This window comes from Cololabis saira, chromosome 5, assembly GCF_033807715.1.
Source record: "Cololabis saira isolate AMF1-May2022 chromosome 5, fColSai1.1, whole genome shotgun sequence".
Classification (NCBI taxonomy): Eukaryota; Metazoa; Chordata; class Actinopteri; order Beloniformes; family Belonidae; genus Cololabis; species Cololabis saira.
This window is the reverse complement of record NC_084591.1, coordinates 25,930,743-25,941,836: the sequence shown is the minus strand read 5'-3', so window position 1 is coordinate 25,941,836 and position 11,094 is coordinate 25,930,743.

Genomic DNA, 11,094 nt, shown 5'->3' with positions numbered 1-11,094 from the left:
GTGCAGGAATCTGACACAGCGGCTCTGCCGGGGCCGATTCAGAGGGAGGGGCTTCGCCCGGTCACCCAGCCGTAACCACGGCAACGCCGGCACGGAAGTTCACACGCAACACCAGAAGCCTGATTTATGGTTCCGCGTTAAATCGACGCAGAGCCACACGCCGTACGGTTACAGCGCGTCGCCGCGTACCATACGCCGTAGTTTCTACGTTGGTGTAAACGCGGAACCATAAATCAACCCTCCACCCTGCACACGCTGCGGTGGTGGGAAGCTTTCTCTCAGTCTTTATCTCCGGTGCTTGAGTATGAGGAAATAACACAAACGCATTTCAACACAGCCTGCAACATGGCTACAAGGTTATTCCTGTGTGAGACAGCCAGTGGTGGACAGTAACGGAGTAAATTTACTTGAGTACTGTACTTAAGTACATATCCAGAGGATTTGTACTTTACTTGAGTATTAGATTTCTTTGGTACTTATTACTCTTACTTGAATACATTTCCAAGACAAATGTTTTTACTTTTACTCGAGTAAATTTCTAGGAAGGCTGAAAAGTACTCGTTACTTTCAGGTCTGCTCTTTTTTATTCTTCCCTAAATAACGACGTGTCCAATTTTAAATATAGCGGATTAAAAGTACGATTTTTTCCTTGAAAATGTAACGAAGTAAAAGTAAAAGTACAGAAAAATGAAAGTATCAATAAAAGTACAAATTCTCAAAAATCTTACTTAAGTACAATAACGAAGTACTTGTACTTTGTTACTTTACACCACTGCCTAAAATCCTATTGGACACAAACTGTTTTTGTCAAAGGAGGAGACCTATCACAGTGCACGCTCTCCACTGGGATGTACGGAAAGCGGAAATCCGTCAAGCCTCCTCAAAACGATACCGCCAAAGTAGCCTGCGTTTGTCAAGACAGAGCCGCAACAATGGCTACGCCTGCGTCAGGAGAAGAAAGACAATCCGCTGAGTCGTCTGAGTCTGATAATGAGCCGGACTCGGAGCAGGGACTTTCACAAAATCCTTGGCCGTATCTTAACTCAATGTTTGAGTTCGACAGAGTAAAAAACGAGGGCACAGAAAAACCACAGACATTTATTTTCAAATGTTTATTGTGTCTGCCGAAGCAGAACTACCTCTCTGCTTTCAACAACTCAACATCGAATTCTTAGAAACAAGAGTTAAAAGATCCTTAAATTAATTTAGAAAAAATATAGTAATTTACTGATGTGGAAAATAAGAAATTTACTCTTACTCTTACTCTTACTTTTACTTGAAGTAAATTTAAAAGCATACTTAAGTACCTTTAAAAACAAGTACTTTTCTACTCTTACTCTAGTAATATTTGGACTGAGCTACTTTTACTTGTAACAGAGTAAATTTTGACCAGTTGTATTTGTACTCTTACTCAAGTACTGGGGTCGAGTACTCTGTCCACCTCTGGAGACAGCAGAACAGCTGGGGAAGTTCAGGCAACTCACTCGACTGTGCTAAACCTGCGCCCTGTAAGGTGGCAACTTTCTTTAAAGGGCATGGCATATTTAAAATATACAGTGGAAATCCAGAAGTTTACATACTCTGTATAAAAAGACACATGTATGGTTTTGTTTTTTTTCTCCTGGTTTGACATTAAAGTAGACTAAACCAAAATAATTTATATTTCCTGAATGTCAGAATAATGAGAGACAGAGAGATTTCCTTAGAGAGTTTGTTTATTATATTGTTCAAAGTCATAAGTTTACATATGGTACAATACACTATTTTTTATTTTACACTATTTAACAATTGGTGAAAATGCAGGTGTTGATGTGACTCTGGAAGCTTCTGTTATGGATAATTGAGAATGTTTGAGTTGTGTACACTTGTGGATGCATTTAATCCACACCTCAAACACACAACTTTCTTTTGTGACACTATGGGAAAATCAAAAAAAATCTACCAAGATATGAGGGAGAGAGAATTGTGGACTTCCACAAGGCTGGTTCATACTTGGGTACAATTTCCAGATGCTTAGGGCGGCAAGATTGTAAGTGTTTTTTCATACAGTGCGTGTAACCCTTCCATTCTGGTGGTAAATACAGAAGCCAGCTATTTAAAAGTTGCATGAGTCATGATGTCATAGCTGCACAGTCACTATAGTAGACGTTTGTGCGTCTTCCTATACACTACCACCCACTGGTCACCTTGGTTGTACAGGTAAGTGCAAAAGAGCAGTCATGAAAACCAAGATAGCCGGTGGGAGGCTAGAAATTTCCAAGTACTGAATTTGTGGCGGGAGAAAATTGCTCATACTGCGACTTTGTTTTTGAAAATACAAGTCAAGTAATCTGTGTTATAAAAATGTCAGTTTTCTTTTTTATAATTAACTTCATAATTAACTTCCCTTCCCCTCAAGGATTAATAAAGTATTTTTGAATTCGAGCTGAATTGAATTTGAATTCAACAAAATGTTCCAAAATGTTGCGATCATAAAAAAGCCTAAAGGATCTGAGACTGGTGGTAGTGATGATGAATAGCAGTAGCAGTAGTGTGGTGAATGATGCTCAGAGAGCTGAGGATATCCCTTGACAAAGCTCAAGCGGTAGCTCTACATGCACAGATTTGAAGTGTATCAGGGTTTTCCTTGGCATGGTGCGGTAAGTGGATGGGGAAGAACTGCAGATGTAGTCACATGCTTCTGTGATTTCATACAAGAAAGTCTTTTTCAAGTGTAGACAGACAGTTTATTGATGTGCTGATATTTGGAAGACAATGCTTGTCATATGTTTGCCGTATGCTGATATACTGATACGATTGGAGTCAGACAGTACTTGCCGAGTCACTTGACTAAAAGAGAAGTTACTTTTGGAGTCAGGAGGTTTGACGTTGTTGCAATGCATATAACAGTATTGTAAAATATTAAAATATGAGAACACATAAGTTAAACAACATTGAAAGCACAAAGTATTTCATAGTGCTCACAAAATCTTATTTTAAACTTAAAAAAAAAACAAAAAAAAAACACATTTTATCAGTCAAATGTTCAAACACATGTCCAACCTAGTGGACATTTCACCAACTCCTTCAAAAATGGATTTTAAAAAATGAAGTTACAATCATCTTGATCATTCCCAAAGAGTATATAAAAACTTATGAGGGAGGTTGTCATAATTCGTGAATGAAAGTAAACTTGTGGTTTCAACTGTAGATGTTGATCTGGAACATAACATATTTTGTGTGTCCTTGCAGAAAAACCACAAGAGGAACTACCCTAATAATAATAACGCCTCATTCCATCAAGGGTTTACACTAAGATACAAGTCTAAACGTAGCTTTTAAAGTAAAAGACACATTTTCACACAAGAGTGACTTATCAGAGCAGAAAAGGTAAACTTGTATCTACTAAAATCCATTATGACTTAATTATACCCTATCATCAAAAAAGGCTTGATAGTTTTATCATTTAGCCTTCACTTCTCTTTTTCATGCCATTATATACTGTATACACACAAGGCAGGATGTTGGTTAAATTCAGTAGCTGAACCCTGACCAGTAAAGTAGCCATGTGAAAGGGTAGTAACCTTCCACGTCATTCATCAGCAATGACAACTGTTGAGAGCATAACATGTAGGAAAATGATGCTCAATACTTTATTGTATGGACACTTATGATCACATTTGACTTCATTAAACGTTGGATAGAAGATTTTAGACCAATAAGAGTCAACTAGGTTTTGAAAATAATTAAAAAGAACCACCCCCATCCTTCAATCCTCTTCGAAGCATATGAATGAGCAACGCCTGTTCACTGAAACCAGAACAGACATGATACCTGTTGCTTAAATAGGTGAACAATATTTTTTTTTCTGTTTTGACACGCAAATGTTTAATTAAAGGGAATTTCAGGTAAAAAAGAAAAAGAAAGTTTAATAACCACATTTGAAGCAGCATTTTCTTAATAAAAAAGCATTTTTATAGTCCAGTAGTATTACTATTTACTATTCCAAGTAGTAGTAACAAAATGTATTACATATTTAATGGATAAAAAGTGCAGAACTTATAGATTGCCTTTAATAAGGGAAATACAATGGATGGATGACCCTAATCCATCATTGCTCAGATGTTACCCGCAGTCAGGTTCAGAGCTGGGCAATGAGTTTTTTTATGATTTGGCCTTTTTATCCCACCAAAATTAATTGGAAATAAAACAATCTAAATTTGATCAAGTTGTAAACCTTCTGTTTTAATCTCAGATGTTTCAAAAAAATTATGGCATTAAATGAAGGAATTAAAGTCATTTTAGGCAAAAAATCTCTATTATTGAGGGTTCAAAAGTATTTGGACAAAGTGACATCATTTTTAAAATACCCTGAACCATTTAATACTTGGGTTCTTAAATACCTGGAAATAAAAAAAAAGATAGATAAACTGCCAAAAGTTATCCTGATACTCATTTTTTACAATCATTTTCTCTTTTTCCTCAGACCAACGCAATGATGTGACAGAAAATTCTCAATTTGTATCCCACCAATTTTTTTTTCCAATATTTGCACATTAAAATAAGGATTTAACAAAGTAAGGCACAATTAAATGTTACTTGTTTCATAGAAACTAGAATTCATATCCATTAAAACTAAATTCACTGGTCAGAACAGACAAAAAGTTGTTAGGAAAAAGGAGGGTAGAGACAGATTTGACTGTAGCAGCTGTAGTACCAAATCTCCACACACGGTAGCAGTAAAGGGTTTCATAAAGATTCACTAAAACCAAAATGAAAACTATTTAATCACATTTCTTTTCCATCATAAACCAGTGGACTCATGTTTAATCATCAGCTTTTATAGTAGTAATTATTACACTTATTGACTTTTCAACACACTGCAGCACATTTGAGCCTCTCCATCTGGCTGGTTATAGTCCAATAAATTCTCCAGATGAGTTTTAAATCTATAGTGGGTCTCACTTGCAGGGAACAGTCTCATAATGTACCATAAAAAGGTGTTTGCACAGCGGTCAAGCAGGTGTAAAAGCACTCTCCCATGCAAGCTGTTGGTCACACTTTCCCCATTGAAGCAGTGAATCCACATGCATGGTCAACATGTGTGGCGGCTGTGGGAGACCTCAAGCTTTTCATGTCTCCCCTTCAAACTGTTCTTACCATTCAAATTAGCAGCAAACATATGTGCACGAGGTGATGCTCCTGCTCAAACTGTAGAGCCACATGTTTCTAAGCAGGGGGACACTGAGTGACGATTCATAATATTTCCCCTATATTTTACACGAATGACGGATACAGTAGCTCACATGGTTCCTTATCACATGAATACATGAAGAGTTGATCTACTACTACAGGACCTTATGGTGCCATTTTCAGCAGAAGAGATTGAAAGATTGAAAAGCCTGTACACCCCAGAGTCATTGCACCGCTGTGGTTAAAGGCCTCAGAAGGAGTGACATCACACTTGGAGACATTCATTCTACTCGGCATCTCAAAGCACAAAACAGGGAGTGGTTGGGGGTCTGGAGTCATCTGTGCCACTGTAATCTGTGACGGCTGTCTCTCAGGGCCTCTGGGATCACGCTATATGACTATGATCAGAGACTTGTCATGTCTAGAGCTGTGGTTCTGCATGTGGACTGCTATTCCATTTTAAACCATGAGTTCTGTGGTTTCATTGTGGGTACGGGTTTATGGTTTTTGCATGTGCTCTTCCGGGCTTTCAGTCTTAGACTTTGCCTCAGGAGAAACCCCATTCAGATTACGTGCTGCATCAGAAGTAAAATGGCATTAAGAATATTTGATAATTTTCCCTCTATGCTGGGAAAACTATTAGAAGTTCTGATTATGGGCAGACATCACGTTGTTGTCACCAACAAAGATGCCAAATTTAGATCACTTTCGACATCTATGAATCATTGTGTTTTCTCTTTCCTCCCTTTAATGGGCACTCAGACTTTATTCACTTCTGTACCTTCTGTCTTAAGGTTCACTTGGTCTGTCGAAACTTCTAGGGGATTTAAAACTGATGATTTTCTATTATAGTGCAAAAAAATTGTAGCTGCAAATATCATCAATAAATTCACATGAGAAATTCTCAGAGGTCAAAAAGTAAAAAAAAAAAAGTCCCAAACTTTTCTTTTTTTGTAGCACAGGGTTTAGTTTTATTATCCCTGACTGTCTTTAGGATGTGTCCTTTTTAATTCCATTGTGAACCTCTAGGTGGCATTATGCAATAGACTATATCTGGATGTAATGAGTGTGTCCTGATCAGCGCCTGTGGACTTATTTTAGCAGTGAAAACCTCAACACTGCCTATGGATACGGAGATAAAGAAACTTTATGGTTACAACTACATAGCAGAAATTATTATAATCAATGAATAAACTAAACCCTTCTAGTTCACATACAGTATTTTGCCTGGGAAAAAAAGTTGTTTTTTTCTGTTTGTTCATTTGTGGTGTCTTGTGTGAAAAGATTTTTTTCTTCTACAGAAATGAGAGCTTTTCTTGCTGGGAGAGTGTAAATATAGAGTGGAAATGTTGATTTGGTTTTAATGTGTTGTTGTCTGGGAGCTATAGCCGAGCTAATATGCTGTTACAGCAAAACACCCCACTGGCATACTTGTCACAAACAACTCTATTCTTCATCCTCTCCTCCTGTGTCATTTTCCAAGTATGTGGCGATGGTTGGCGAGCAGTCATATGGCAACCTGGCCTCTGACTGCTGCCAAGTTGGACGCACATAGTGTGCCTGCAAAGCAAGCGTGCTGATGGTATCACTTCTTATCACGCAGAGCTTTATTGTGCAAGACAAGTCATTTTGTGGTCCATTTAGAGGAAGGCTGCCGATATACTGACGCGCTGAAATTTTAGCCCAATGTGGGCCGTGACAGAAAGTAGTCCATTCCAGCTGAAATAACAGTAAACAGCAAAGAAAAGACGAGCCTGTGGAGGCACACAAACTCTGCTAGATAATGGGAAATTCAGCCTGGTCAGTGTGAACACATAGGAACTCAATGGACAACAGCCAACATGTGTTCCCTTATTTCTCCAGGGGAACAGGCTTCTATGACTGGTGGTCCTTGGATGTAATCATGTTTAAAGACAATCTGGATTTAAGAGGTGACTTAGAAACATTTAAGGAAATATAAGAGAGATTCTGAACGCTGGTCACCGAAGCTTCACCGCAGGTGTTATGCTGATCAAACTCGTTGATCAAAGAGCTTGTCTGAAGTAGGGATTAGAAAATGGCAGTTTTGGAAACTTTTGTCCAGCTGCCAAGTGTTAAAGTAACCATAATGCTGAAGTATGTTGGTGAAGATTCGAGACTTAAACACCAAACAAACTGACTTTTTGTTTTGATTCCCTTTCAGTTTAACTTTAGCAAGTGTGAACCCTTCCCATATATTGTTTTACTTTTACATAAAATATAAAAAGGCTAACACATCTTTTTTATTATGGATAGAACAAATAAAATATAAATTTGAAGGAAATAGCTGATAAGCTGCAGAGGTGTAGGTGGAAAAATATTGTTTGTTTTACAAAAAGGATAAATATACTGATCTTCTCATAAATTGAGTTGTAAATCTAGTTCGAACCTCATAATTTTCTTCCCTTTTTCTCTCTTAAATGATGGAACCAGCGGAGCTGCGCTAGAACAAATGGAATCTGATGGCAGAAATGGACTTTTAGAGCCATCATAAAATTATTTTTGTGTAATAAAAGAAAATTTGAGCTCTTCAACATCATTACTAACAAAACGCGATGCCTGAAACGTGTCTCAGTGGGTTCATTTTCGGTCACTTTATAACCCGTGCATGTGAAAACATAATCTTTTTTTATCTTTTATATGGCTCAGGGCTTCACAGGTCCCAGTTTATAACCCACAGGAGTCAAATTCTGCCCCAAAAGGAAGAAAAAGGCCAGTTTTCTGGCTCATGCAACTTCAAGATAAAGACTACTTGCAGAAATGAATTGCAGGTGTTATTTCAATCATGCCAAAGGCCCATTTGGAATAAAGTGACTGAAGTTTTGTTAAGGTGGAATAAACAAAAACATTTTCTGCTTCTTCAAGAACAAAGAAGAAGATGCAATTTATGCTCCTTTTGTCATGACTTAAAAGCGTGTAGTTCATGCTGTAATTGCGATTAAAAAATGTGACTTTTACACTTTCTGCAGATGAAAAAGCTTCACTTGGATTGTTTTTCGCCTCATCTTTCAAATGTTAACTTTATTCACCTTGTTTCATGTATTTATTCATTCATTCATTCAAAAGTAGGATCTTTTTGTTTTTCCTTTCATTTTTAGCTCCTCATCAATGTGTTCTTACCTTGTGGAATCAATCATCCAGTCTTGGTTGACCCAATTCCCACAACTACTTATGTTAAATATGTTTCCAATAATGTTTCTGTTGCTCCGATGAGTGTAGACAGGTGATGATTTAGGAGCAGTCATTGAGATGAAAACAGACCTCTTCTATTTCCTATTTTCCTTTTTGAAATGACACTACTCTCCTCATCAGCCAAGCCTCTGTCGGTGACCCCACACAATAGCTGGACTGCAAAAAGAAGCGAGCCTAAAGCAGTCAGGTTTTTCTGGCTATTTCTAAACTAAGTGCAGGGAGGTGTGTTACAACCAAAAACGTAATAACGGCCAATAACGTAATAACTGCCAATAACGTAATCATTTTGGCCATTTCAAATGTAATAAAGCCAATAGTGTAATAATGTGCCAATAATGTAATAAAACTTTTGAGCCAATAACGTAATAACTTTTTGCCGATAATGTAATAAGGCATTACATTATTGGCTGGTTATTACGTTATTGGCCTGGCATTAAAAAAAACCTTTCAAAATGTAATAACTGGTGCCGATAATGTAATAACACATAAATATGACAGCAGCTCTTGGAAATAAAGGGTTTTTTTTTTGCAGTTTTTGGGCAGTTAGTGGATGACATATAGTCGCCATATTTATTCATCCAAGATATCTCTCTCTCTCTCTCTCTCTCTCTTTCTCTCTCTCTCTCTCTCTCTCTCTCTCTCTCTCTCTCTCTCTCTCTCTCTCTCTCTCTCTCTCTCTCTCTCTCTCTCTCATAATTAAATTAGTCTAAACAGGCAATTTTTCATGTGTACCATCATGCATATACCATAAAATCAGTGTCTCGTTGAGGGTGTTGAGGTGTCAAATGAATTCACCATATATTTTCCTGGACTTGCATTATTATTTATTTCCAATCTCAAAATCTGAACTGCAGTGTACAATACATAGGATAGAACATGAACAATCAAAATTAAATTAAAACAGTTCCTTCTCAAATGAAAAGTAGCTTTCACTCATATTCACAAAATATGGAGCAATACAAACATCTACACAGCTGCTTTATCATTACTGTAAAAGAACTAAAAAACAACAACAACAACAACTTTGAAACGTCACTTTAGCCAACATGGGGCCTGTAAGCTCAATGTGTTGATGTAGTTTTTAATTTTCAAACATGAAAAACAAAGTTAGACATATGAACCCTGCAGAGCATTAATTTTAGATCTCCAACAGCTGGTTTCAGTAGTGATCTATTTGTTGACTGGTTAACTCTCTTCTCTCTTCTTCTTCTTGTTTCTATTATTGTTTATTTCCAATCAAAAAATCTGAACTGCAATATATAATATACATACAGCAAAAACAAGAAAAAAATAAATAAAAACTGTTCCTCCTTGTTACAACCAAAAACGTAATAACTGCCAATAATGTAATAAAACTTACATTATTGGCACATTATTACACTATTGGCTTTATTACATTTGAAATGGCCAAAATTATTACATTATTGGCAGTTATTACGTTATTGGCCGTTATTACGTTTTTGGTTGTAACAAGGTGCAACTATCATTTATTATTTCAATGATGCGTTGTAATCTCTGATCACATTCGTTGTACCTCTTTAAAAATGTGTTTAGTCATAATTTGTTTTTGTCTTTCCCTTTCCTTTGGCTCATGGTCCAAAGCTTACCACATCATGTCTGGAGGCAGTGCTACGTTCTTTTTGGGCCGGTGTACTATCTTTATCCAATCAAGGATTTGTCAGAGAACTGAAGAGTCAGAATTTCATCTAGTTTTCTTGGCTTACAGGATCAAAACCACATTTATGCAATATAAAAAGGAAACACTTTCAGAGATGGATAAAACTTTGTGAATTATATGTCAGTGTGACATGCAGAACCTCAGACTGTATTTCACATCTTGAAATTGTTGTAATATTCCCCTATAGTCAGCACAATGTCAGCTGCATCTGTATGGAGTACAGACATTGTTTAGTGGTTGAACAAGGGAAAAAAATCCAAGATGTGAGAGTCCAGAAACAGTAAAATAATTATGGGAAGGTCAAGGCTGCCCAGTAAAGCTGAAGAAAAAAACTGATCAGGCAGATGAATAACTGAAAACAGCTGTTGTATATAAAAAATGGGGACGCCATAGCCTTGTGTGGCTGAACCAAAAAGAAAGCATAGTCACAATAGTAATTTCAAAAACTTTTGTATTTTTTATTGTTATTTTGTAAATGCTGCAAATACAGAAAGAAGACAACACAAATCTAGACTTTATGGTTGTAGTCACAACTGTTCTGTCATAGGATGTTACACGTATGTTTGCAAGAATTTGCACAATGACAGTGTTTTATCATTTGGCTTTATACACCATCACAAAGAAATGTTAATGAAATAATCAAGACATGAGCAAAGTGCGGCCTTTCAGCTTAAATTGAATTTGACGAAAAGCAGGTAAAATGTCTGGAGTTGATATCAGTTTGGCGTTTTGGAGGCGTTTAACTGAACTAGTAACATGATGTACAATGAGATCTTAATACAAGTGAAAGAAGCCATCATTAGGCTCGGGTGTGGCCAAATCAACCAAAGATGCAATGAAAAATTGATTTGACTTGGAACAGCACTGGCAACAACTAAAATGGGCAATCGCAGAATCCTTCACAACTCCATCACAACATCAGTCTAGAACGGGTGTTGGCAACCCGCGGCTCTAGAGCCGCATGCGGCTCTTTAGCGCCGCCCTAGTGGCTCCTGGAGCTTTTTCAAAAATGTTTGACATTTTTTTTCCTTTTT